Source organism: Passer domesticus, chromosome 9, assembly GCF_036417665.1.
Source record: "Passer domesticus isolate bPasDom1 chromosome 9, bPasDom1.hap1, whole genome shotgun sequence".
Lineage (NCBI taxonomy): Eukaryota > Metazoa > Chordata > Aves > Passeriformes > Passeridae > Passer > Passer domesticus.
Genome location: NC_087482.1, coordinates 16,863,851 through 16,890,142, shown reverse-complemented (window position 1 = coordinate 16,890,142; position 26,292 = coordinate 16,863,851). Strand labels below are relative to the sequence as shown.

The 26,292-nt window shown below is 49.5% G+C and overlaps 2 long non-coding RNA genes across 2 annotated transcripts in view; both read right to left on the bottom strand.

The window, feature by feature from the left end:
- LOC135307701 (uncharacterized) overlaps positions 1–23,731 on the bottom strand; it is a 152,844-nt gene extending 129,113 nt beyond the window's left edge. The window contains exon 1 of the long non-coding RNA XR_010368378.1: positions 23,634–23,731. This is a non-coding gene — a long non-coding RNA (uncharacterized LOC135307701). The remainder of the gene's footprint in view (positions 1–23,633) is intronic.
- Positions 22,542–22,981, bottom strand: LOC135307475 (uncharacterized). The gene is made up of 3 exons (XR_010368198.1): positions 22,908–22,981; positions 22,748–22,819; positions 22,542–22,660 (listed from the first exon to the last, which is right to left on the bottom strand). It is a non-coding gene; the product is annotated as an uncharacterized LOC135307475 (long non-coding RNA).
- Positions 23,732–26,292: the final 2,561 nt, after the last annotated feature.

Below are 26,292 nucleotides of genomic sequence, written 5' to 3'. Positions count from 1 at the left end.
AGGCGGCACCGGGGCTGCAGCTGAGGCTGTGCCTGCTCCCACTGAGGAAGGAGCTCCTTGCAATGCCCACTTCCCTAAAGCACATGGGCAAGCCAGCACGGCATGGAAACGCTTCTGAACTGTGCTCCCATGGATACTGGGATCGAGAGATGGATTGACTGGAAGTCCTTGCCAGTCACAGTGTGAAGATCATGCTGCATGCTGGAGGCAGCTTCTCCATGTCCCTTTCCTGCGAGAACAATCACGCATTAGCAATTGTGGCCAAGAGCAGCCCCAGGGGCACGGGGCAGAGGCAGAGGCAGGTGGGGAGGAGAAAGAGCAGGGCCGAGGTTGCCCTTGAAAGGCAGAGGCGCTCTGGGGCCCGCTCCTGGCCAGGGACCCTGCCCAGAGCCGTGCCCTGCTGGCCGGGGCCTTGAGGGGCAGCTGTCCAGCTGGGCCCAGCTGTGCCAGCAGCTCTAGCCATGCTGGGGAGCCTTGCCAGCTCTGGGCCCTGCTGTGCACGAGGGTCCCTTTGTGCCACTGGCAGCTGGGGCGTCAGCCACCTCCTCTCTTCACAGGAGCATCTCTGCAGCTTCACAAGATCGGCCAAACATTTCCATCAGGGAGACCTGTACCTGTACCTGCGCCTCTCATCAGCCATCCCCAAGCCATGTCCAACATCCCTGCCACAGCTGCATTATCAGCTTGTTGCTAGGGACATAGTGCCACCACCCTGAACAGGAGCCTCTGTCCCCAAAGTGCTGGCCGTGGTGTCTTTTGCAGTGAGTAAGGGAGTGAGGGAAGCCATGACAAACATTAGCAATGTCCGTTGCTTTTACTGTGCCCAACTTGGACATTTCCAGAAAGACTGTCCTCACCTTCCTGTTGGGCAATTTATTAACTATATTCCACCTCCTAGGCCTCCTCCTTTCCAACAGCCCTATCAGCCCACATACAACTTTCAGCAGCAATATTATCAGCCGATCCAGGGAAACGCTTGGCAGAGCGCAGGGCCATGCCGCGCGACAACAGCAAATTACCGGCCTTGCCTGCAAAGCCCACCTCAGCTGCCAGCCATCCAGGAGTCCCCCGCCCCAACAGGCTCCTCGCAGAGGACCGCAGTCATGAGGACGGACTCCAGTTGTTCCGCAGAACCCGGAACTTTCCCCAGAGCCTCCGACCATTGTTAGTAAGTTCTGTCCATCTGCTTTTCCCCGACGAAGATCTAGTTTGAGTTCCAGCTGGGTACCTTGAGCCCCCTTTCCACCCTCAACCAACTACAGTCCTGCTGTTTGGGGACAGTGAACACACTCCAGATCAGATAAGTATATTACCAGAAGTTGTGACTGTAAATCCAGGCAATGAAATTACTGTGTCAGTTGTTTGTTACAATCCACCATTTACATTGTTAAAATTTGCACCTTTTGCACAAATGTTAATTTTAACCGGCCAGGATTCAGAGGTTGAACCTGATTCAAATTTTGATGCGTTTGCATGTCACTAGATTTGTAAAGACAAACCCCTGATTGATTCTTGTATTTCCAAAAATGGGAAATCCATTGAACTTCGTCTCATGGCTGACACAGGAGTGGACGTTACTATCCTCCCCAGAGCAAAGTGGCCCCGCGACTGGGCACTGGTGTCCCCTTGTGGCACAATCTCCGTTGTTGGTGGAGCTGTCAATTCCATGAGAAGATCTCATCTGGTAAGCGTAGAGGGGCCCGAGGGGCAAGTCTCCACCATCTGACCATTTGTCGTGTCAGCCAATATCTCTCTATTAGGCAGGGATGTTTTATCCCAGTGGGGTGCCCACCTTGATATCCCTGACTCCAAGTGGGATTTTTAGCATGGGCCACTGCAGAGCAAACTTCCCCACCAATGAATTGGAAAACCAATTTTCCAGTGTGGGTGGATCAGTGGCCCAGCCCATCAGACAAATTAAATGTGCTCATTGAATCAGTCAAGGAGCAAGAAAAACTCGGGCAATTAGTTACATCAACTAGCCCGTGGAATACCTCAGATTTTGTCATCCGAAACCTTGGCAAAAGCAGTTGGCATCTGCTCCAAGACCTTCAAAAAATTAATGAGGTTATTGAAGATATGGCCCCCTTCAGCCTGGCCTCCCCTCCCCTTCTATGCTTCCCCACGATTGGCAGCTTGCTGTCCTTGCTATCAAGGACTGCTTCTTTAACATCCCACTTTACCCAGGAGATGCCCTCAGATTTGCATTTTCAGTACCATCTCTGAACAGAAGTGAGACTTTTAAAAGGTATCAATGGGTATCAATCCTCAAGGATTGAAAACTTCCCCTGTGTTATGCCAAATGTAGGTCATTCAGATTTTATCACCTGTCAAGAAGCAGTTTCCTGAAGCAATTATACTCCATTACATGGATGACATACTTATTTGTGCTGCCACCAGAAGTTGCCTTAGTGCCCCTCTCGAAAAGACTGTTTCTACTATTGAGAAAGCAGGTTTGTAATTGCTCAGGACAAAATACAAATGTCAGCACTGTGGAGATACCTTGGGTATCTCATCACTGGGAGAACTGTAACACCACAGATTTTTTCTATTAATGAACAGCCACAGACCCTAGAGGACATTCAACGCATTTGTGGGATCATCACTTGGGTCCGGCCTTTGCTCGGCTTGACAAGGCAAGAGCTGGCTCCACTGTTCTCCTTGCTGAAGAAAGACACCGACCCCACAGCCCCACGGACCCTGACACCAGAGGCAGAGGAAACATTGCAGAAAGTAGCAGAGGCAATGAGGACACGACAGGCTCAACATGTCAGAAAAAACCTTCCGATTGAATTTGTCATCCTGGGTAAGTGCCCACACTTTCATGGGCTCCTATTTCAGTGGGACACGACACAGAAAGACTCACTCATCATACTCGAGTGGTTATTTCTCCCACATCAGCCTGCGAAAATAGTGTATACACCATCAGAGTTGCTAGCAAAATTAATTGCCAGAAGTCACCATCGCCTCTGAAGCCCCGTAGGCTGTGATCCCTCATGCATTTACCTGCCTTTGAAGTTAGATCAATTGGACGCCTTATTAAAAACAAATGAAAACATCCAAATTGCTTTAGATAGCTATCTCGGGAAAGTCTCAATTCACTACCCAAAGCACAAATTATTCAAAGATTCATTCCATTTAGTTCCAAAAACTTTCCAAAGTCATCTTCCTATTAAAGGCACTGTCACAGTGTTCACTGATGGGTCTGGCAGGTCCCACAGATCGGTATTTACCTGGAAAGACCTGAACACTCAAAAGTGGGAAGCTGATGTTCAGACCATGGAAGGTTCCCCCCAGATTGCGGAGCTTTTTGCAGTTGTGAGGGCCTTCAGGATATTCCAGCAACCATTTCACTTAGTGACTGATTCATCTTATGTTGCCGGGATAGCTGATGGAGCAGAGCATGCTCTGCTCAAAGACGTGCAAAACAAACAGCTGTTTTCCTTGCTTTCAGAATTAATCTGGCTCATCTCTCATCGAGAGCAACCCTATCATATTCTACATGTAAGATCCCACACCGACATGCCTGGCTTCCTTACTGAGGGGAACCAGAGGGCAGATGCATTGGCAATGACAGTCACCACCACAATTACTTCACCAACTTTACCTGACATTTTTAAACAAGCACAATTGAGCCTCATGTTCTACCACCAAAACGCGCCAGCCCTGGCACGTCAGTTGAAATTGTCACAAGAACAAGCCCGTGCCATTGTAGCCACATGTCCAAATTGCCAATCCCGTGCCCTTCCAACAGTATTAACAGGTATCAGTCCTAGGGGACTGAATGCATTTGACCTGTGGCAGTCAGACATTACTCATTACCCACTTTTTGGGAAATTAAAATATATTCACGTATGTATACATACATTTTCTGGTGCAATTTTTGCATCTCTGCATGTAGGAGAGAAAGCCAAAGATGTCACCAAGCACTTTAACATGGCCTTTGCTACCCTAGGAGTTCCAAAAAAGATTAAGACAGATAATGAACCAAGTTACACCTCCAAAGCATTTCAAAATTTTCTCTCAGCTTGGGGAAATCACCATCACACCGGCATTCCTCACAACTCTCAGGGACAATCAATAATAGAACGCACACACAAAGAAATTAACAACCTGTTAGGTTTACAAAAAGATTCTGCCCTTTTAATGACACCTCAAGAAAGACTCTGCAAAGCACTATATGTGCTCACTTTTCTTAACTGCCATTCAAAAGAGCCAAATCCTCCAATCCTTTGGCATTTGCATAACAACACATTTGCCCATCTCAAAGAACGCCCACCTGTGCTCATCAGAGACCCTGAGTCCCACCAAATTAAAGGTCCTTTTCCACTAATAACCTGGGGCCAAGGGTACGTGTGTGTTTCAACAGAAACAGGGCCGAACTGGATTCCAGGCCACTTTGTCAAACCCTACCAGGATGCAGATCAGCCTGCTGACCCACCCAGGAAAAGCCAAGATGCATCTGATCAGCCAGACACCGCAGCAGATGCAGTCGCTTGGAAGCGTCGGAAGAAGAAGACCAGAATTCCCAACATTGTAGCACGAACTCTCATCACAAAAAAATATTTTCCACTGTCATACCTTGCTGCAGAACCCCTCCTTTCCTCCCCAACTATCCCTATCCCTTTTCCCACATACCTTGCCCCCAACCCATCCCAGTAGTCCCCACGCCTCTCTTTCCTGCTTGTGTCCTACGATTATTAGAAAAGGGGGAGGGTGAGGAGAGTGACTGAAAGAGTGTACAGAAATTTAATGTCATATGTTTCTCTTGCTATTTGCTACAGCAAAATCACCCTGGAAGGCCACCCTGGAAAGAATGAAATTCAAACAAGTGCTTTTCACTGCAATCACCATTCTGCTCCATCCGTGGATAGCAGAAGGGTGGATGGTGCAACAACTGACAGAAAATGTATGGCAGAATCTGGCGAAAACTCTGAAACAAGATAAGATCTGCTTGCCAATGGGCAGCGTGGACAATCCTCTATCTACGTGCCTGGTGGGAATGCCTCTGTTGCAAAAAGATTATCCATATGCGGGGAAGAAACCAAATCCGGTTGACACCTGGGACACCTGGACAAAGATTTGACCACATGCCACACAAGAGCCCCAGGAGTTAGATCTCTTGGGCTCTGCTCCAGCTACATACTGTGTTAGGTTTTTCTATCTACAAAACACACCCATTTGGCATGACTCTGCAGTCTCAGGCACAGTAACTCAGAAAGATGTAACACCTAATAGCAGAAAGTATAATTCAGCCACATGGTGCAACTATACCTCTAGCACACCATCTGAGTCCAGTGATGTTCCCAGAGTGTCACCGAGAGGCGTGTTTCTTATCTGCGGCGACAGAGTGTGGGCAGGGATCCCATCAAAGATCAAAGGAGGTCCCTGCAGCCTCGGGCAGCTGACTGTCCTCACCCCAAACACATCACAAATTATAAATTGGCAGAATCAAGAAGGATTGGCATCAAAAAGAGACCTTACAGTCAATTCGACCCAAATTGCGATGACAAAATTTACGATTGGAGCGAATCCAAAAGAGTCTCTGCATCCATTTTTCTACCTTGGTACGCAGCTGCAAAGGCTCTCGGTGAAATTTCCCACCTGGGGTGTTGGCTCAGCCGTCAGGCCAAAGCTGCCTCCACAGCCCTGTCAGATCTGCTCACGGAAGAAGAAACCACCAGGCACGCCACCCTACAAAATAGAGCTGACATTGATTTTCTCCTTCTTGCGCACGGTCACAGCTGTCAGGACTTTGCTGGTCTGTGCTGTTTTAATTTAACATCTAAAAGCACCTCCATACATGCCAGCATTCAGCAAATTCGAAACCAAGTGCAAGACCTCATGACGGAGACCAGAGACATCAATGTAGTAGGTAAAGCACTCACACAGTGGGGAATCCCTGGGTGGCTTGTATCAATTCTCAAAAATTTGGTGTGGATTTAAGTTGTCATTTTCATGATAATGGTTGCCCTGAGTTGTTTGAAAAGAGTAATAGAAAAGTCACTTGGAAAAATTTATTTAATAAAGAAAGAAGGGGGAGATGTGGGGGTCATGGGTGAGAAAGCTATCTCAGGAATGCCCTGGGAAAGCACCATTGTCTAAGTCAGGGAAAATTCATTCCTTTCCCATGGTTCGAATGCTGTACTCCCTTTCCCACCTCACTCATCCTGTACCCTTTGTATCTTTCATTAGTTACTCCTGTGAAAACTTTTCCCCTCCCATCCCCCTCCATGTAGCTGTGCACAAAATCTGGTAACTTTCCCCAGAGATCTCGCACTCGCCCTGGTATCCCTCTGCTGGTGTTACCATCCCTGCTGTCCCTTCGACTCACCGTGTGTCCCTCAGCCTACCCTCCATGTTTTCCTATCCTTTTTGGACCCTGCAATAAATCAGTTGAAATTATCCAGGACTCAAGCTGCCCTCCTTCTATCTGGTGAAGAGAAACATCTAGCCTGGGTCGAGCAGGTGAAAATCCTGACCCCGGCAACCTTGTTCTTATCAATTTCTGTGACATCACACACACTCCTTAAACACACACAGCCATCACCTATATACACTAGTACCGTTTATTGGTTGGTATCTGGGTGGATCTCAAAGTGGCAAATGCCTTGGTCATTGTCAAGGCATATGTCTTGAGCACTAATCACATTACTGTCACAGACGAATCCCTGTTGTTCTTGAGCAATGCAAGGTTCCAAGTTTACGGTTTGCCATCTCCCCTGGATTTTCCAAGCCCATACCCTGTATTCTGAGGGGTATAATGCTGGCTGCTCGTGACTGAGCCCTAAGGCAGCAATGGCGTGAATAGCGTGAACTGTGCCATTACGCAGAGTGAGCACGAAGGCTGGAGCTGTGTTAGTGGGGGGATTATATGTAAAATTACCATGGTCCACCAAGACTGGAAATCTTTCTCAATGTCTGTAGCACTGCCCCAGACCACCTTTTGCACTTCAGTGGGAAAGACTCCTTCACTTCCTTCTCTTATGATTAAAGCAGCTGTTGACTGTACCCATAATTGTGTTTGCATATAGCTGAGGGCTGAAGATATGTTATCCTGTGCCCCCATTAATGTGTCTGCTAGCAAGCTATGGTCTTGATCTTCAATTTCTCTCCATTTCGGCAGCACCCTCGAGACTTGCCATTGACTATTTCCCAATGCCAAAAGAGATGACTGTAAAGGCTGTTTTAATTTTATTGGATGGCTAGCTGCTACAGCTAATTTGTTCATTAATATTTCTGAGTCAATCCTATTCAAAACCCCTAGCCCAGTCCCTAACATCTTGGTTAAATCCCTTTGCATTCTGTCTCTGAAGTGCGCTTGTTTTTGTAGCCATCTTGTCCATCCCTCGAAGGATGACCTTATGAAGGAGGAACAAGCTGGCTGAACTGTCGAGATAGTAGTTTGCATTAACAGTTCGAAATGTCATAATCCTGGATTAAATAACTGTTGTTGTTGACCCGTATTCCTTATTATGTGTGGGCCAATTTCATAAACTCTAGGTTCAAGCTTAAATGGCGTATTTTGGGTTTGTGCTTGAGTGCTGGGGTGGGTTGTAACAGGCTTAGCTATAGCATTTATTTTAAATTTGAAAGACAGCCCAATAGTGTTGCAGGCCCAGAGGCAAACCATGTCAACAGTTTGTCTTAATGTGAAGTTGTGCCAACAGTCCAATTCATTTGGACGATTGCAAATCTTCCAGTGCTTATTTACACTGATTTGGGTTGCTTTACTATAGGTAGTCCCAATAATCATTCTACACTCTATCTTAATTACCTCCCCCATGGTCCCTTGAAGTCACCACAACCTCTGTTTCTGCCATTGCAGCGTTTTTTATATTTACTTTTTGCACATGACCACAGTTGTTAGGTTTAAACCTTTTAAATGGGAAGGTTTTCCCATTGATCCGGTCTATTGAGTAAGGGCTTGGGACCAAGGCCATTCAGCATTGTTCTGGCTAGGAGTACTTTCTAATTTTTGGATTACAGCAATGATTGTAAACAACACTTCAGCACAAATCCCCACCCACCATGATGCATTCATTTTGTGCGGGTAAGTTTCAGTTTCAGTTTACCATCACCCGGTGTTATTCTCCAAGGGGCTTCTGGAGCTTTCTTAACACGGCTGTGGTGGATCCAAGCACTTTGTTCCTTAGTCTTGATTGCAGTGAAGGTAGTAAGGAGCACTTGGTATGGTCCCTCCCATTGTGGTTGCAGGGCCTTCTCTGTAAGAGACTTAACATATACATTGTCTCCAGCCTGCACATCATGTACTGGTGCATCGAGCCCTGTACCCCGAGTACCGGGGGTACCTCCAGGCGGTCATGCTCCACTGGCTCCCCTTGGTTTCCACTGAGGAAGGAGGCTGGATTGACAATATTAGTCACCACAATGTCCACAGCATCTTGCTCCACCATAATAGCTTGGTATCTCAGAAATCGTTGTGGGAAAAGCCAATGTCCGCCTTTCACCTCCAGCACTGCAGACACCGTGTGAGACACTGGCACAGTCATTTTGTGGCCCAGGGTGAATTTACTTGCCTCTTGGATATTCAGTACGACTCCTGCAGCAGCTCTGAGGCATCCAGGCCAGTCTTTAGCTGCTGCATCCAATTGCTTAGAGAAGTAAGCAACTGGTCTCCGGTACGGGCCGAGGTCCTGTGCTAATATTCCCAAGGCCATTCCTTGCTTCTCATTGGAGAACAAGAGGAAAGGCTTACTCACGTCTGGCAATCCCAGAGCTGGAGCTGACATGAGGGCTTTTTTCAGCTGGTGGAAGGCCTGCGTAGCTTCCTCTGTCCATTGTATTTCCCTGCTTTCAGTTGCAATAAGCTCATATAAGGGCTTAACAAACAGTCCATAGTAACAGATCCGTAACCTGCACCAACTCATCATCCCCAGGACAGTTCCTAGTTCTTTTGCAGTCTGAGGTTTTGGGGTCTGGCATATTGCCTCCTTCCGGCTTTGGCCCAGGGTACATTGTCCAGTACTGACTTTGTATCCCAGATAAGTTAATTTCTGTTTTACTGCTTGAGCCTTTTTCTTTGATACCCGGTACCCTTGGAGTCCCAGAAAGTTCAAGAGGCTTACCGTCCAGGCCACGCATGCTTCACTCGTCCGTGTGGCTATGAGGATGTCATCTTCGTAGCAGCTTCGCTTCCTCTGGAGGGGCTTCCCAGGCCTCTAATTCCTTTGCAAGTTGTTCTCCAAACAAAGTGGGTGAGTTTTTAAATCCCTGTGGGGGTACTGTCCATGTAAGTTGAGTTCTTTGCCCACTTTTAGGACTTTCCCATTCAAATGCAAAAATTTTCTGGCTGGCTAGGTGGATAGGAAGGCAGAAGAAGGCGTCTTTTAAACCTGAAACGGTAAACCAAGTTAGTTCAGGTGTTAAGCAATTTAATATCGTGTAGGGATTGGCCACCACACGATACAAATCCTCAGTTACCTTGTTCATGGCTTGCAGATCGTGTACTAACCTGTATGACTCATCAGGTTTGCTGGCTGGTAGGATAGGGGCATTAAAATCAGATTGACATTCTTTTAATAATCCTAGATGTTAAATAGTTCTCAATTACTGGGCTAATTCCTTCCTTATCTTCCTTCCTCAGGGCATACTGTTTATCTCTGACAGGTTGCATTCCCTCTTTTAGTCTGATCTGTATAGGGGAAGCGTTTTTTGCTCTCCCTGATACATCAGAAGCCCATACCCCAGGGAATACCTGATTCATTACGTCTTCATCGATTTCAGTTTCCCTTGTGACTTGACTAGTGGTTAATATCAAACTCAATATTTCTACATACTTTTGATCATTTCCCTCCAGAGTAATTTCTCCATTTTTGAATGCAATAGTTGGCGGTTATTGTCCCAGCAAATCTCTGTCCAGAAGTTGCTCAGGGGAGTTGGGCATATATAGAAATTTGTGGATCCCCCACTGCTTTCCCAGTTTGTATTTTAGTGGCCTAAAGACAAATGCCTTTTCAGTTTGGCCAGTCGCTCCCGTAACTGTAGCATAATCATCCCCTACAGGCATCAAGGCTGTATTTAGAACCGAGTAGCTTGCCCCAGGAAGGTAATCGCTTCTAAAGGTTGACTAGGAATTTCCCTTCTTTTTCCATTTTCCCCAGCTTTAGTTTGACAACCAGAGAGCCTGCTGGGGTAGTCTCCTCCAGTCCCCTTTAATCCTCTTGCACATGGGCAACCACCCCTCCTCTCCTTTGATTCCCTTGACCATTCTCTTTCTGCTCTGGACAGTCCTTCTTCCAATGGCTCTGTTTCTTACAGTTTGCACATTGATTTCTGCCGGATCGAGGAGGGCCTTGCCTGGGTGCTCCCTGCCTGCTTTCACGTCTTTCTTTCCGTTCCTCCTGCACTATTGCTATTAAGTTTTTCATCCCTTGTTTATCCCCTTCTTCTCTGTTGCTAAAGACTCTCCAAGCCTCCACCAATAAAGTGGCGAAATTCTGAATATCTTCTCCTAAGACTTTTTGGAGTTTGTGCCGAATATCCCCCTTGGACTGTCCCAAAAATAGATTAATTAGTTGTTGTATCCCTCTCGGGTTTCCTGCAGTCAGGATGACCCCCCCCCGAGAGTTCTTTTTTCCCAGCCCGACGGTGGAAGAAAGAGTCGGAATTCTTCAGCTCTGGTTCACAAGGTTGTTTATTGTCTCTTATCTAAACCATTCTTTTTCAGACCTGCAGAGGTCTGATCTGCAGGTCTGTCATGGGCACGCTGCCAGCCCCTGGGCTGGTGTCTACATTTTATACGAGGAATTACATGTACTTCATTGATCATTATTTTCCAATACCAATCACCTCTGATAGACTGTCTACTTCTAGTCTAAACCAATCCAAATGTGCCACCATCACCAAGAAGATGGAGGCTAGGAAGAAGAAGGAAGAAAAATAGGACAACGCCCAAATCCCTCCATCTTGCCTCCTAGACCCCCTCTAGTAAAATCCCTGAAATTCCACTTTTCACCTTAGGATTAATTCATTATCAATCTACTTAAACTTCTGTGACTTGTGATTCTTCATACAAGGTTGGTAATTTGCTCTATGGGTTAAGATTCAAATCCCAAGTGTCTCTGGCTTCCTGCTAGGGCTCCCCAGCCCTCTGCCAGGGGCACGTGTCATCCAGGGCACCCAGAGGGGTGTCCTGGGTTCCAGCATATCCCCAGATCAGATGCAGGGTCCAGTGGTGCATAGCGTCACATTGTGTTTCTCAGGTGGTCTAGGAACTCTCTGGGGGATTCTGAGGGTGCCTGTTTAATAGCATATAAAGCTGACCAATTTATAGTTTCAGGTGTTGCTCTTTCTTCCCAATAGAAGCCAATCCTGATAATTTTTTAGCCTCTGTCTTTGTACTGGTTGGTTCAGGTTCCAGCCTGGGTCCTGAAGTGGAAAATGTTCCTTTAGGTCCACTAGTTGTTGTCTAAAGTGATCTGCTCCCTGGTTCCTGGCTGTTTTTAAAACCATCTAGCTTTCTGTTTCAGTGAATGTGTCTAATAACAATTGAATATCACCCCAGTCTGGATTGTGCTGCTTCATAATGTTTCCTAGATGTTTAGCAATGTTTATTGGGTCATTTTGGTAATTTCCTGCAACCCTTTCCCATGCTTCCAAACCAAGGGTGGAGAAGGGCACCTTAACTAATATCTTTTCTCTGCCTGGTTTTACTGTCACCTGCAAAGGGGCCTGCAGTATTTGTCCTCTGGTTCGGGATGCTATTGGGCTGCCTGGAGGGGTTGGAGCTGGTGTCTTCTCCAAAGGAGGAGGAGTAGGAGTAGGAGTAGGAGTAGGAGTAGGAGTAGGAGTAGGAGTAGTAGTGGAAGAGGTCGACTTGCTGGTGTAGGTGGTGTAGATGGAGCCCCTCCCAAGTCTCCACCCCTTCCCCTCTGCCCTCCCAAATGAGGGCTAAATAGGTCAGCTAGATCTTGTTCTTGTTCCTCTAGTGCTGTGCGATAAACTTTATCTGTCCTGCTGCATCTCTGTCTTATGCTACAGGCCGAGCAGCCCCATTTGAGTTCTCCCATTTTGCTTCTGTTTTCTCTTTCAAGAGCCAAAACGAGGGGGTCAGAGGGGGCTCTGATGCCACAGTCCCTTTGCCAATCAGGGTTATTTTGGAGGGAGGAAAAACATATCACAATAAGAAACCTCCTCCCATTTCCTTTCCTTCAGAAACAACATTAGCTGTAACAGGGTATTCTATTCCAATGTACCTGTAGGAGGCCACCTTGCCCCATCCTCCAGGTGATATAATTGCCACCAATGGGAGCAATATATAATTAGGCTTTTTTAAAATTTTGCCTGCCCCCTTTGCCTGCTATTTCTCTCCAATGTGCTAAGACACACCCTAATGGGCTGGCTTTAGGTACTTCCTTACTCTGCCTTGTTCCCATGATGTCTTTTTAGAGCAAGCTTTAGTTTACTCATTTCCAAATGTCCAGATGTGAGTCTCAAATCAAAACTCCTTTTTTCCCCTTCTTCTGAGTTATTTTTAAAAAGTAATAATTAATCAAATAATCAATGTACAGAAATATTTATAACCAATTTAACAATCAATAATACTTCAAATAATTAAATGTTATTAACATTAAATACAAATTAATTTAATAATTAATATATAACAATCCACCATTAACTTTTACTTGTTTGTTGTTTTCTCAGTCCCACACAAAGTTACAAACTCCTAAGGGTACAATCCAAACCACTGGGGAGAAAAGAAAAGAAAAAAAATTCCTTAATCCTTCCTTTTGATACAGCTGTGCCACTCCTTTATCCTTTCCCAGTCCTCTTCAAAGATGTCTTCCCATGTCTCAGGGTCTAGGTGACTTTTTCCACAGATTAAATTCACTATTTCACACCTTGCATGTATCTCTTGGTTATAGTATCTTGGCAGTTCAGGGGTACATGCACGGCATGCAGGTCTCTGTCTATATGAAACACAATACCACCTCCTCTGACACTTTCTGCACTGAAGGAGAACCCAAGCTGTGTGCCAGTCTGGCTCCCAGTGAAAAGCTGTCAGTCTGCACACAAAACAGGGAATCACCCCTTCAAGCCCCCAGGTCAAGGCGTTTCTAAGCACTCTTTCAGCTGCGGGGTGTTCCCAGTCAAAGGCTCGATAGCAACGTGTTGAACTGCAGTATATCCCTCCCAAGAACACTCTGTCTCTCCCTCCGTCCTCCCATTCTATGACTCCCCAGCCCCTGACGGATGAAGAGACTGACTGGGTTCAAGCTGAAACCACCTGCGTAGAGCATGTCTCGGAGGCCGGGCTCTCCCAGCCCAGGCTTGAAGTTAGGCAGCCACTGTGGGCAAAGCAACTCTCGCTTGTGTTATGAATAAATTGTTATCTATTTTTGTTCAGATTGCAGAGTTAAAACAAGTTGGACCAGTTGCTGTTAAGTTAGCTTCATTGTTAAGAGTTCTTCTTCAATTACCTGTTAATGGTTGCTGATTAACCAATGTCCCCCTGAGGCTTGCCAGGGAGGGACGCCGGGACCCTGCAGGTACCAGGAGAATGGGAGTGGCATCAGAGCGAGTATGCAGATGGCAAATGCATTGCACCAAATTTTGCAGTTTTCCAGGAAAACCCCTAAAAACAATGAGCCAACATAGAACTATGGGTACGTAGGTGATGTCTAAGGATGGGAGCATAGTCCAGTGCCTGCTTGGATCCTTTTTGCTTCTCACCCTAACCGGAAAGAATGGTGACTAGAGAGAGGAACCAAGGTGATGGACCAAAAAGGTGGAATCTCCTAATCTCTCGTGAGGATGGAATCCCCAGCTCTGCCTGCAGACCAGCAGACAAAGCTGCATCACCCTCCTCCTCTGTGCCACTTCTGGGAGCAACGGCGGCGTGGGCATGATCCGTCGATTGCTCTCAACCTGAGCTGATCCTTTTAAATAATGGCGTTAAAGAGGAGAAAGATCTCCTGCCCATTTATTTCAGCTTGTAGAAAAAAAAAAAAAAAACAAACAAAAAAAGCAGCAAAACCCTTAATGCAAAGGCTCTCCTAGTAACAGCTGTCAAGACTGAAGGGCAGAGTTACCACACAGCAAACACTTAACTCTTAGCCCATGCGGGCTTGCTGGCTGCCTTCAGGTGGTTCCTGCCCCTTACCAACCAGCGGCGCTTGCTTGCAAATGCCGACTTGTACCGTGCTCCTGCTAGCTGTGCTATCAGCTAGCGGTGTTCAAAGCAACCCTACAAACCACGACTTATGCCCCGAGTGCCTGCCAGCCGTGCTGTCGGCCCGCTGCCCCGAGAGCAATTTGGCAAGCCCCGGCTCATGGCCCTGCACCGCGCTGGCCCCGCTCGTTAGAGCCGCCCTGCACCACGCATGTGCTGCCGGCCAGGGGCTGCCTGCGCTGGGCATGCGCTGCTTGCTCTCCCAGGCGCTGCCGGCTGGCCGCCGCTGCCCCGGCTTTGCACTGCCTCTGCCCGCCGCGCCGACCTGCGCCACGCTCACGGCCACCCGGCGCCCTTGAAATGTTCTTTGAAAAACCACAGTTCCCAGAGAAACTAAACCAAGACCTCACTCCCCGCAGCGTGTTTCACCGTTCACTCACACACGCAAGCACGCACGTCCAGACGTGATAACCATACACAATCACAGTTCAAACCAACGTTCCGCCAGCTGCTCTGTCAGCTGGGGACCCCCACCACCGGCCTCTCCCCGGCAGACGATTGCTTGCAAACTGCTTGTGCAAAACTGCACACAAAGACGTATCTTATGTGACTTATCAGTAGCCAACCCTAAAAAAAGTGAAAGGAATACATACCACTTCTGTCCATCAACTTGGAGACAGAGGAGCTCCTTAGTCTAGGTTTCCTGAATTCCCTGGTCTTCTCCTGGCCTTATGAGTAAAAAAGTTATCTGTAGCTATGATATTTTATTAAAAATCCTTTTCTAGGATTTTTCCCCTCCTGAGGAGCTGAGGGCCTCAGGAAAGAAATGCAAACAATAACTATCTGCTGCTGTGGAATGCAACAGGTGCATCTTCCATTGGTCCATGTGGATTGTTTTCACTTGATGACCAATCACAGCCAACGGTGTTGAGCCTGTGAGCAGTCACAAGATTTTTGTTATGCATTCCATTCTATTCTTCTTCTTTGTAGCCTTCTGGTCATTTTTTCCTCACTGTTGTTTTAGTATAGTTTTAATGTAGTATTTTAATAGAATATATAACAAATCAGCCTTCTGAAATGGAGTCAAGCCTCGTGTCTCCACACCTGGTGTGTTTGCCCCAACAAATTATCCATTTTTTTTTAAGGCTGCAAAGTTAAACAGGTTGGGCCAGTTGTTGAGAGTTGAAATGTTGACTATTTGTTGTTGATAGCTTCATGTTGCAATCACCTCTTGTTAATAGTTTTTCTTCAATTACCTGTTAATGGTTAGAAATCAAGCGCAATTGTCCCCCTGCTGCTTCCCCAGAGCCTGCAGGTAGCAGGGTGAGGGGGGTGACATCAGAGCTAGTATGCAGATGAGAATGCATTTCACCAAAGTTTGCAATTTTCCAGGAAAAAAAGTCCTAAAAACAACAAGCCAACATGGAATTATGAAACCTAAGTAATGTCTAAAGATGAGGAACTTAATCCAGTATCTGCTAAGATCCTTTCTACTTTTCACCCTAACCTGAAAGGATGTCAGCTAGAAAGAGGATCTGGAATGTTAGACCAAAAAAGCGGAATTCCCACTACTCCCTTGAGGACGGAAGCCCCAGCTCTGCCTGCATACAAGCGGGCACAGCTGCATCATCCTCCTCCTCCGTGCCACTCCTGGGAGCAGCGGGGGTGCGGGCGACCTGTCGTTTCCCATAACCTGAGCTGAATTTTTTTAATAAAGGCATTAAAAAGGAGAAAGATCTCCTGTCCTGTTTATGACACTGGTATTGTCCTTCATAGCAAGAAGCTTCAGAAATTTGCATTTTCCTATGCCCTTTGTACCATGGCAGAGGTTTCTTAAGTAAAAGGTTAAAATTCAACACATAATTCTACAATTTAAAATTTAAATGCTTAGTCCATATATTGCTAACTTAATTGAACCCCCCCAAAAACCTCCATTTCAACGGCAGCCCCAGCCTGGCTTCTGCCTGCCCACACCGTGGGCATCCACAGCTCCTCCTGGGCATGGAGCTCAGTCAGTGCTGGTGCTGGGTGGGATTTGCTGCTGCTGCCACCTGGACACTGGGGTGACCGCTTGTCCTAGGTTGCAGTGTAAAGATGTATTCTAATGCCAACCTCAAGAGCTGCTGAAACCAGGAGGGGCATTGTTTCTTCCTTATCTCCTGTTAATGGGCCCATCAATGTCTTGCCACATGACTCAGAGATAACTCCCTCCCAGAGCCATTTCTGTTTCATGGCTAATCAAGGACCCATGAGGGAGAATGATATCAGCCCACTGTGAGATGCTCTGCCCATGGGGGAGGAGCTAAGCATCCCCAGCTGGATATAATCTGGGTTTTGGGACACAACAAGTAGTCTTTCCACTGGATTCCCAGAGGAACCGTCGCCCTTACCCACTGCTTTTCCAGAGGATGAGAGCTACCAGATTGTTTCTACAGGATCACCACTTCCACAAGTCCATTTCATCTGGACTGCTACCACCACCCTAAGTAGCAGGGTGTCAGCAGGCTGTATTCTGACCCTGTCAGTGGTTTTTCTTTTGTATTATTGCATGTGTTTTGATTTTTTTCCCTTTTTCTAATAAATTGTATTTCTGACTTGGAATCTCTCACTGGTTTTGCTTTCCAACCAGAACAAAGATCCTTCTCTTTATTTAAACAGAAGAATAGGCCATTGCCTACCCTGCAAGCGGGAGCGCGTGGCGGGGGGGGTGGGGTGTCACCTTCAGTGATTCCAAGAGGGCAAGGCAAGGGGGCTCAGGGGCAGAGGAAGGGATGTGTTGATCTCAGGAAGGGCTGGAGGGTGCTGGGCTGGTCCTGGGGTCCCTAGAGGTACTCGAGTTGGCTGGGATGGGACAGACAAAGATAAAAAAAGGGATGAAGGCAGCTTGGGGAGGCCCATGGGGAGAGCAGGTGGCAGTGGGATCTACGGGGTAAAAGGAGGTTCCCTCGTAGACTGTTCTTCTGGGGTCCTCTTCACAGAAGACTTGAGAGGGCTGTCCGGGCCGTTCCTGCTGCTGGAGGAGCTGCTCACGCTGTCTGGGTGTGAGGTGCAGCCACCGTCTTCCAACTCCTGTCCCGAGGTGCTCCTGTGCAGAGAGGAGGTGGCTGAGGCCCCAGCTGCCAGTGGCACACAGGGACCCTCGTGCACAGCAGGGCCCAGAGCTGGCAAGGCTCCCCAGCACGGCTGGAGCTGCTGGCACAGCTGGGCCCAGCTGGACAGCTGCCCCTCAAGGCCCCGGCCAGCAGGGCACGGCTCTGGGCAGGGTCCCTGGCCAGGAGCGGGCCCCACAGCGCCTCTGCCTTTCAAGGGCAACCTCGGCCCTGCTCTTTCTCCTCCCCACCTCCCTCTGCCTCTGCCCCGTGCCCCTGGGGCTGCTCTTGGCCAGGCAGCCTCAGTGGGAGCCAGCTCTGGCTGCAGCCCCAGCGGGCCCCCCAGGACAAGGCCCAGCAATTGAGAGGCCACTGGAAGCACTGGGCAGCAGCAGAACCCTCAGCAGAGTTATTTGGACAATCATGGGCTGGCCACAACTCCACTGCAGCCTCAATGGGAATGCTCCCTGTCCATGCTGGGCTTTGAAAAGAAGCTGTTGGAGGGGGCGGGCAATAAAACACTCACTGTTTTCTGTTCCAAGAATACCAGATTCCAAAGCAGCACAATAGGAAGACAAGCTCCAAATAAAGCATGCCTGCCAGAAACCCTAGCCAGCAGCCTGTTCCCTGACAGAAGCCCCTTCCGAGGCCATCCTGGGCATCGGGAACAGGTCTTGTGGTGCCAGCTGCATCTGTGGGAACAACGGGGAGCGTGAGCCCGTGCTGTGCTGCACTGCTGAGCTGGCAGCACGGTGGATACGGGCAGGACGTTCTCGGTTTCCCCCAGAGCTGGGGCCTGCAGGCACCTTGCCGGCCCTTGGCACAGGCTGTGCCAGCCAACAAAGCCCAGCAGGCCGGGAGGAGAGCCCGGGGGCAGCGCAGCTGCTTGGGCAGTGGCTGCTGCCAGGGACATGGGCCAAAGCCGTCCCTGAGCAGCCACTGCCAGCCCTGGCCCTCCCTGCCCCGTGACAGCTCCCCCAGCCCCAGGGGACAGGCTCAGGCCCTGTCAGGACCCAGCGCAGCCCCTGCCCAGTCGGGAGCCAGGGCTGGCTCTGGCCCTGGGCTGGCGGCAGGGCTCCCGCTCGGGGCTGCTCCTGTGCCTTGGGCCTCTGGGCACTCAGGGCCAGCTCCGCAGCAGCTGCAGCGCCAGGGACGTTGCTGCACCAGTCCCGTTTCCCCGGTGCTATAAACGAGCTCCAGAGGCCTGGAAGCCGAGGCGCCTCCAGCTTTGGCTGCTGCCGGGCCGGGCAAGGGCAGGCCCTGGGGGAAGAGCTGCTGCCACACAGCCCCGGCCAGGGCTGAGCCCGGCACAGCAATTACCTGCTGTGCCTGTGCCCATGCCCGTGTCTGGCATCGCCTTCCTTTCTGCTGCAGGGGCTGCCAATGAGCCACTGCTTCTCCCTGAGTGTTCCTCCTCCTGCAGCGCCTTTTGGTCCATCACTTGAAAAAGGAAAAAAGGGACAACTGGATCAAATGGAAACATTCCCCGCTGGGGAAGTGGCATCTTCATCAGGAAATGCTTGTCAAAGTCACAGATAAAGATCAGGAAAAAGCCCAGGTAATTTGGGCTAGGCCAGTGCACTCCCATGAGCAAACAGCTACACCGCCAGATCTTCTCAGAGACTGGGAAATGGCAGGGGATCTCAGGCCCACAGTACAGTTGGGGCACCCTATCAGCTAATGCCAAATTCCATCCTGCAGAGGCTGGGGAGGAATTGCAGGCAGGCCAGGTTGGGAAACAGCCCTGCAGGGCGTGAAAGCAGCAGCGGGGCAGCGAGGCTGCCATGGATCCCTTCCCACTGTGCCGGGCACAGCGTGTCCAGATGTGCAGCCAAAGCGCCCGGCTGCTGAGTCCCCGGGGAAGCATGAGGGAAATGCACCCACCTTGTCCTCCGGGTGCTTCCTTCTGTGTTTCTCTCAGGAATTCATCTGCCTCATGAGACATTTTGGCTGCAGTATCTTGGGTCTTCCCTTTTGGAGGACCTTAAGAGAAAGTAGTTCCATTTCCCAGGAATGGATCCCGCAAAAGCAGGGCTCAGCCTGTGGGGTCAGCAGGGACACACTACTCACCCATGCCATGGGAGCTGGGTTGGGGCCAAGCATCCAGCCCTGGAACTGGAGAAGTCCTCCCTGCAGACACACCTGTAACTCAACAGCCACAGAAGCTTCTGCCATCTCTGCTGATCTGCACGGGCACCACTGAGCCGCAGCAGCGGTGAGGGGATCGTGCAGGGCGCGGGCACACACGTTCATGGTTCTTTGCTGGCACCTGCAGCGATGCCTCCCTGGCCCAGCTTTGGGCTCTGAGCTGGCAGCTCTCCCAGGGGAAAGGCCTTGACCTACCCTCAGCATCTCCCAGAGCCTCAGTCCTGGATGTGGGGCCTTCACCAGCAGGTTCAGCTGCAAAGAAAGGCAGGACAGAAGAGCTCCTGTGGCACTGCAGGAGATCCTCAGGCTGCCCACAAGGCTCAGCCCCGGGGCACAGCCCTGGGCCCGGCCCCTTCCCTCTCTGCTCTTCTCTTTGACTGCACAGAGCACACGGAAGGACACACTGGCACAGCACACGGGAGGAGGACTGAAAGATCAATGCTCCTTCGTCCCACTGACAGCGATCCTGAGGGATCCCTCAGGGATCCAGAAGGGAGAAGGGAAAGATTCTCAGAATACTTCAGCCTTTACATAATGTTAAGGGAAATGGTTTATAAATGAGCTTTTGTTGCATTGATCCTGATTATTCACTCAGGAAGGGCAGAATGAAAACTTGCCTCCAGCATCCTCCAGGAACTTCAAACCATCCTTCATCAGGACTTCCTGAAAACCCATGTCACGATTCCAGTCTAAAAGGGAGCAGAGATCAGAACCATATCTGTGGCATGCTGGGATGCCCGAATGCTACAGGGAAAAGGGCACTGCAAGGGGGTCGTGTAAGGCTATGGGACCCAGATGGGAATGGACATGGCCAAAGCTGCCCAGGGGCCTGGGGAGCTCTGGGCTGGCTCCTGATCACTCTCCACACTCTTTCCCTGCCCTCAGCAACACCCCTGGGAGGGGTGGCTGGAGTAGCCCAGGGCCCTGGGGCGCTCTCCCTCAAACTCACAGAATATCCTCCCTAAAGCCCTGGGGAAAACTGCAGCAGGCAGTGCCACAGCTATCCATCCCTCCCTCCTACAGTCCCTGCTGCCCTCCTCCTGCTGGGACAGCTCCCAGATCCCAAGGGCAAACAGCCAGGCCCTCTCAGGACACACTGGAGCCTTGCTCTCCCCCTCTGTCCTTTCCCCACCATGGGCATGCCGTGCAGTCGCTGCCAGGTTTCAGGACATGTCTCCCATGGAGGGACCCCAGCAGGACTGCTCAGGACCCGAGTGCCTTGAGCCTGCTCGGGATAATTCCCCTGGGCTGTGCCGGTCCAATCCAGGCTGTGCCCGCACTGCCAAGCAGCAGAGAGGGCAGCTCAAGCCTCAGCAGGGCTCAGGCCCAGAGGCACAGCAATTACCTCCTGTGCCTGTGCCTGGCATGGCCTCCCTTCCTGTAGCAGAGGCTGCCACGAAGCCCCTGCTTCCTCCGGGAAATGCTTCTTTCTCCACAGGCTCTCCTTTCATTTCTGGAGAATGGAAAAGAGACAGCTGGATCAGATGGAAACATTCCTCACTGGGAATGGGGAAGGTGAGGCATCACTTATGAAAGGAATGGATAAGGATCAGAAAACACCCAGGATTTTGGGACAACCCAAGGCTGCTTCCTTCTTCAAACAGCCTCAACATCTGATCTGCCTGGACACCAGGAAATTGCAGAGGATCTGAGGGTGGGCATGTCCGGTGGTCCAGTTTGGGCTGTCTGTCAGCTGATGCCAAATGCCTTCCTGCAGAGGCTGGGCAGAAGCTGCAGCCAGGCCAGGCTGGGAAACAGCCCTGCAGGGCGTGAAAGCAGCAGCGGGGCAGCGAGGCTGCCATGGATCCCTTCCCGCAGTGCCGGGCACGGCGTGTCCAGATGTTCAGCCAAAGCCCCCGGCTGCTGAGTCCCAGGGGAAGCATGAGGGAAATGCACCCACCTTGCCTTCTCTGCAGACGTTCCTTCAGCATTTGCCACATGATTTCTAAAGGGTCCTGGAATTTCTTGCCTGCCATGTCTTTGGTCTCTTCTGGTGGAGGACCTTAAGAGAAAGTAGTTCCATTTCCCAGGAATGGACCCCACAAAAGCAGGGCTCAGCCTGAGGGGTCAGCAGGGACACACTACTCACCCCTGCCATGGGAGCTGGGCTTTTGTGCAGCATCCAAGGTAGGAGTTGGTGAGGTCGTCCCTGCAGACACGCCTGTAACACAACAGCCACAGAAGCTTCTGTCACCTGGTTCTTACCAATCAGTCAAACATTACGCCTTGGTGGGAGAGTGAGAACATACCTGCAGAATGCCCGGAGGGCTTCACAACTTCAGAGCGCCAGGCTAATGGAGGATTCTTCGCAGCCTCCCAGTCTGGAAGCAAACCAAGATGAGAACTGTTTCCATTGTGTGCCAGGGCTGGCTCTGGCCCTGGGCTGGCAGCAGGGCTCCCGCTCGGGGCTGCTCCTGTGCCTTGGGCCTCTGGGCACTCAGGGCCAGCTCCGCAGCAGCTGCAGCGCCAGGGACGTTGCTGCACCAGTCCCGTTTCCCCGGGGCTCTGAGCGAGCTCCAGAGGCCTGGAAGCCGAGGCGCCTCCAGCTTTGGCTGCTGCCGGGCCGGGCAAGGGCAGGCCCTGGGGGAAGAGCTGCTGCCACACAGCCCCAGCCAGGGCTGAGCCCGGCACAGCAATTACCTGCTGTGCCTGTGCCCGTGTCTGCCATCGCCTTCCTTCCTGCAGCAGAGGCTGGCACCAAAGATGGAGTGCTTCCTTCAAGAAATGCCACCTTCCACTGAAGCACTATGTCCATCTCTTGACAAAGGAAGGGAGACAGCTACATCAGATGGAACTGTTCCCCACTTTGGCGGTGGTATCAGTGGTAATATTTGTGAAATTTATGGAGCAGGAAAATGGTCAGGTTATGGTGGCATGATGAGAGCACTTCCACCTCCAAACAGCCACCCTTTTCCTAATCTGCAGGGCTGGATATTGTGGGGGATCTCAGGATGTGTTACAGTTAGGGATGCCTGTCAGTTGATGCCAAATAACTTCCTACAGAGGCTGGGCTGTAGCTGCAGCCAAGGCCAGGCTGGGAAACAGCCCTGCAGGGCGTGAAAGCAGCAGCGGGGCAGCGAGGCTGCCATGGATCCCTTCCTGCTGTGCCGGGCACGGCGTGTCCAGATGTGCAGCCAAAGCCCCCGGCTGCTGAGTCCCAGGGGAAGAACGAGGGAAATGCACCCACCTTGTCTTGTCTGCAGGAGATCCTTCAGCTCTTGCCTTATCTCTTTGGGTGATTCCAGGGATATCTTGTCTGTTCTGTCTTGGATCTTCCCTGTTGGAGTACCTTAGAGAAAAATATTTCCATTTCCCAGGAATGGATCCTACAAAAGCAAGGCTCAACCTTTGGGGTCAGCAGGGACACACTACTCACCCCTGTGATGGGAGCTGGGCTTGAGTGCAGCATCCAAGGTAGGAGCTGGAGAAGTCCTCCCTGTAGACACATCTGTAACACAAAAGCCACAGAAGCTTCTGTCACCTGGTTCCTGCCCGCTTGTCTACAATTCTTCCTTGGTGGCACACTGAGAACATACCTGCAGGAGGCTCCAAGGGCTTCAGAACTTTCTTCATCCAAGCTGATGGAGAAGCCTTCCCAGCACCCTCATCTAGAACGGAGCACAGATGAGAACATTTTCCAGTGTGTGCTGGGATCCCCTTCTGCCACAGAGAACTGGGCACTGCCAGGGGGTCGGGTAAGGCCGTGGGAGCCAGATGTGAATGGACATGGCCAAAGCTGCACAGGGGCCTGGGGAGCTCTGGGCTGGCTCCTGATCACTCTCCACACTCTTTCCCTGCCCTCAGCAACATCCCTGGGAGGGGTGGCTGGAGCAGCGCATGGCCCCGGGCCTCTCTCCTTCACATACAGAAGAAATCCTCACAAAAGCCCTGGGGAAAAATGCAGCAGGCAGTGCCACAGCTTTCGCTCCCTCCCTCTGTCCCTCCTCCCCTCCTTCTGCGGCGACAGCTCCCGGATCCCAAGGGCCAACAGCCAGGCCCTCTCAGGACACACTGCAGCCTTGCTCTCCCCCTCTGTCCTTTCCCCACCGTGGGCACCCCGTGCAGTCACTGCCAGGTTTCAGGACATGTCTCCCACGGAGGGACCCCAGCAGGACTGCTCAGGACTGCTCAGTGCCCTGAGCCTGCTCGCGATAATTCCCCTGGGCTGTGCCTCTCTAGTCCAGGCTGTGCCCGCACTGCCAAGCAGCAGAGAGGGCAGCGCAAGCCTCAGCAGGGCTCAGGCCCAGAGGCACAGCAATTACCTCCTGTGCCTGTGCCTGGCATGGCCTCCCTTCCTGCAGCAGAGGCTGGCACGCAACCACTGCTTCCTCTGGGGAGTGCTTCCATCTGCACAGGCTCTACTTTCATTTCTGGAGAATGGAAAAGAAACAGTTGGATCAGATGGAAACATTCCTCACTGGGAATGGGGAAGGTGACAATTTCAGGAGGCATCACTTGTGAAAGGAATGGATGAGGATCAGAAAACAACCAGGATTTTGGGACAACCCAAGGCTGCTTCCTTCCCCAAACAGCCCCAACATCTGATCTGCCTGGACAGAAGGAATTTGCAGGGGATCTGAGCGTGGGCACGGACTGTGGTGAAATTAGGTCTGCCTTTCAGCTGATGCCAAATGCCTTCCTGCAGAGGCTGGGCAGAAGCTGCAGCCAGGCCAGGCTGGGAAACAGCCCTGCAGGGCGTGAAAGCAGCAGTGGGGCAGCGAGGCTGGCATGCATTCCTTCCCGCGGTGCCGGGCACGGCGTGTCCAGATGTGCAGCCAAAGCCCCCGGCTCCTGTGTGCCAGGGGAAGCATGAGGCAAATGCACCCACCTTGTCCTCCCTGCAGCACTTCCTTCAGCATTTGCCACGTAATTTCTAATGGATTCTGGAATTTCTTGTCTGCCATGTCTTTGATCTCTTCTGGTGGAGGACCTTAAGAGAAAGTAGTTCCATTTCCCAGGAATGGACCCCACAAAAGCAGGGCTCAGCCTGAGGAGTCAGCAGGGACACACTACTCACCTCTGCGATGGTTGCCAGGCTTCTGTGTAGGAATCAGCAAAGGAGCTGGACAAGTCCTCCCTGCAGACACACCTGTAACTCAACAGCCACAGAAGCTTCTGCCATCTCTGCTGATCTGCACGGGCACCACTGAGCCGCAGCAGCGGTGAGGGGATCGCGCAAGGCGAGGGCACACACGTGCATGGTTCTGTGCTGGCACCTGCAGCGATGCTCCCCTGGCCCAGCTTTGGGCTCTGAGCTGGCAGCTCTCCCAAGGGAAAGGCCTTGACCTACCCTCAGCATCTCCCAGAGCCTCAGTCCTGGACGTGGCTTGGGAAGCTGCACCACCTTCACCAGCAGGTTCAGCTGCAAAGAAAGACAGGACAGAAGACCTGTAAATCCACCAACAGAAACACCAGCCAAACCTCACTAAAAAGTCACCACTACTCCTTGAAATAAAATAGCCTGATGCATGTTAATACCTAAGCTTGTAAGCTGCAAAACCCATTGTTATGCGAAGTAAAATATTTTATTTTAAACTGTATTATTCATGAGGTTGTTTTAAATGAACTGAATATTTAAGGTGTGATATGCAAATTTATTTCAAAAAATAAAATATTTTTGTGCTTTTGTTATAACAGAGAAAAGAAATAGAAGTAAAAGCTAATGAAACACTGTAAAGAATATATTAGAACAATAATATGATTCGTGAAAAATCGGAAAAAAAGTAAGTATATAAGATACAAACCAGATTTAAGTTCCAAGAAACACTAAAAGTAACATTAAATCAGATAGGATATAACAAAAGCCGTTAGATATTTAATAAGGATGAAATTAAAATAAAGGAAAACAGCCAAGTATAGCTGAAAGAAAGAGAAGTGTACAGACTAATTACAACTTTAGAGCTAAAATGTCAAAGAAATAAAACTATAACAATTAGAAATAAGCAGATGCTATCCTAAATCCTGAAAAACAATTTAAAAGGCTCTTATAAATCTTATGAAGTAAATACTGAGAATGAGACGAAGGACACCAGTGACTAGATCCCAAGGTGTAAGCTCTGCTACCAAGAAGATACACATCTTGGCCCTTTGGCTGCAACCCAAAGGGGCTTTGAGAGAGCTAGAGTGTTAAAACTGCAGAGGATTATTGTCACTGTATTAGTCATCCAAGCCCAAAAAGTATGAGCCATATGCACACTCCCAAGTTAGTGTAGTACGCTATAATTTTAACAAATTCAGAATGTGCACTATGAGTAGTAAAAGACACTGGAATAAAGAAAATGTGAAATATAGCAAAAAGAATAAAATGGCAAAATTTGTAAGCAATATATTAAAACTTTTTGTTCTGGAAGAGCTAGAGAAGAAATAAATCCTGAGAGTAGAATAAAGCAAATTGCTCAAGAATTAGAAAACAAGAACATGAGACAGTTATAAAGACACATTTTAGCAGGCAACATAAGAAAACATGAAAAATTTATTTTACAAATATTACCAGCCTTAAACGACTATGGAGTCAAAATATATCTAAAGTACAATAAGCACATGCATTGATATAAAAAAATATAATTGACAATCCAAAGAAAAGAAATTAAAGATTTAGAATAATCTACCTTATGAGAAAAGCTGTTAATTTTATACCCTGACTAGTAGTATGAAAGTGTAGTTGTCAAGTTTTATAAATACTAAACATAAAATTAGAAAATAAGTAAGCTTTGTCAAAGTGTGCCCTAAAAGTACAAATTTAATAAATTAATAGAGAAAGGGAGGGATTCTGATAGAATGTATGCACAAATTCATTCTGAGACTACAGTAATCTCGCCTAATGAAAATCCTAGCATAACAAAGAAGGGTTCAGGGCAATCAACATGCACCAAAATCCTAGCCTGAATATTCGTCCCCAGAAATGCTGATTCCAGAAGATTA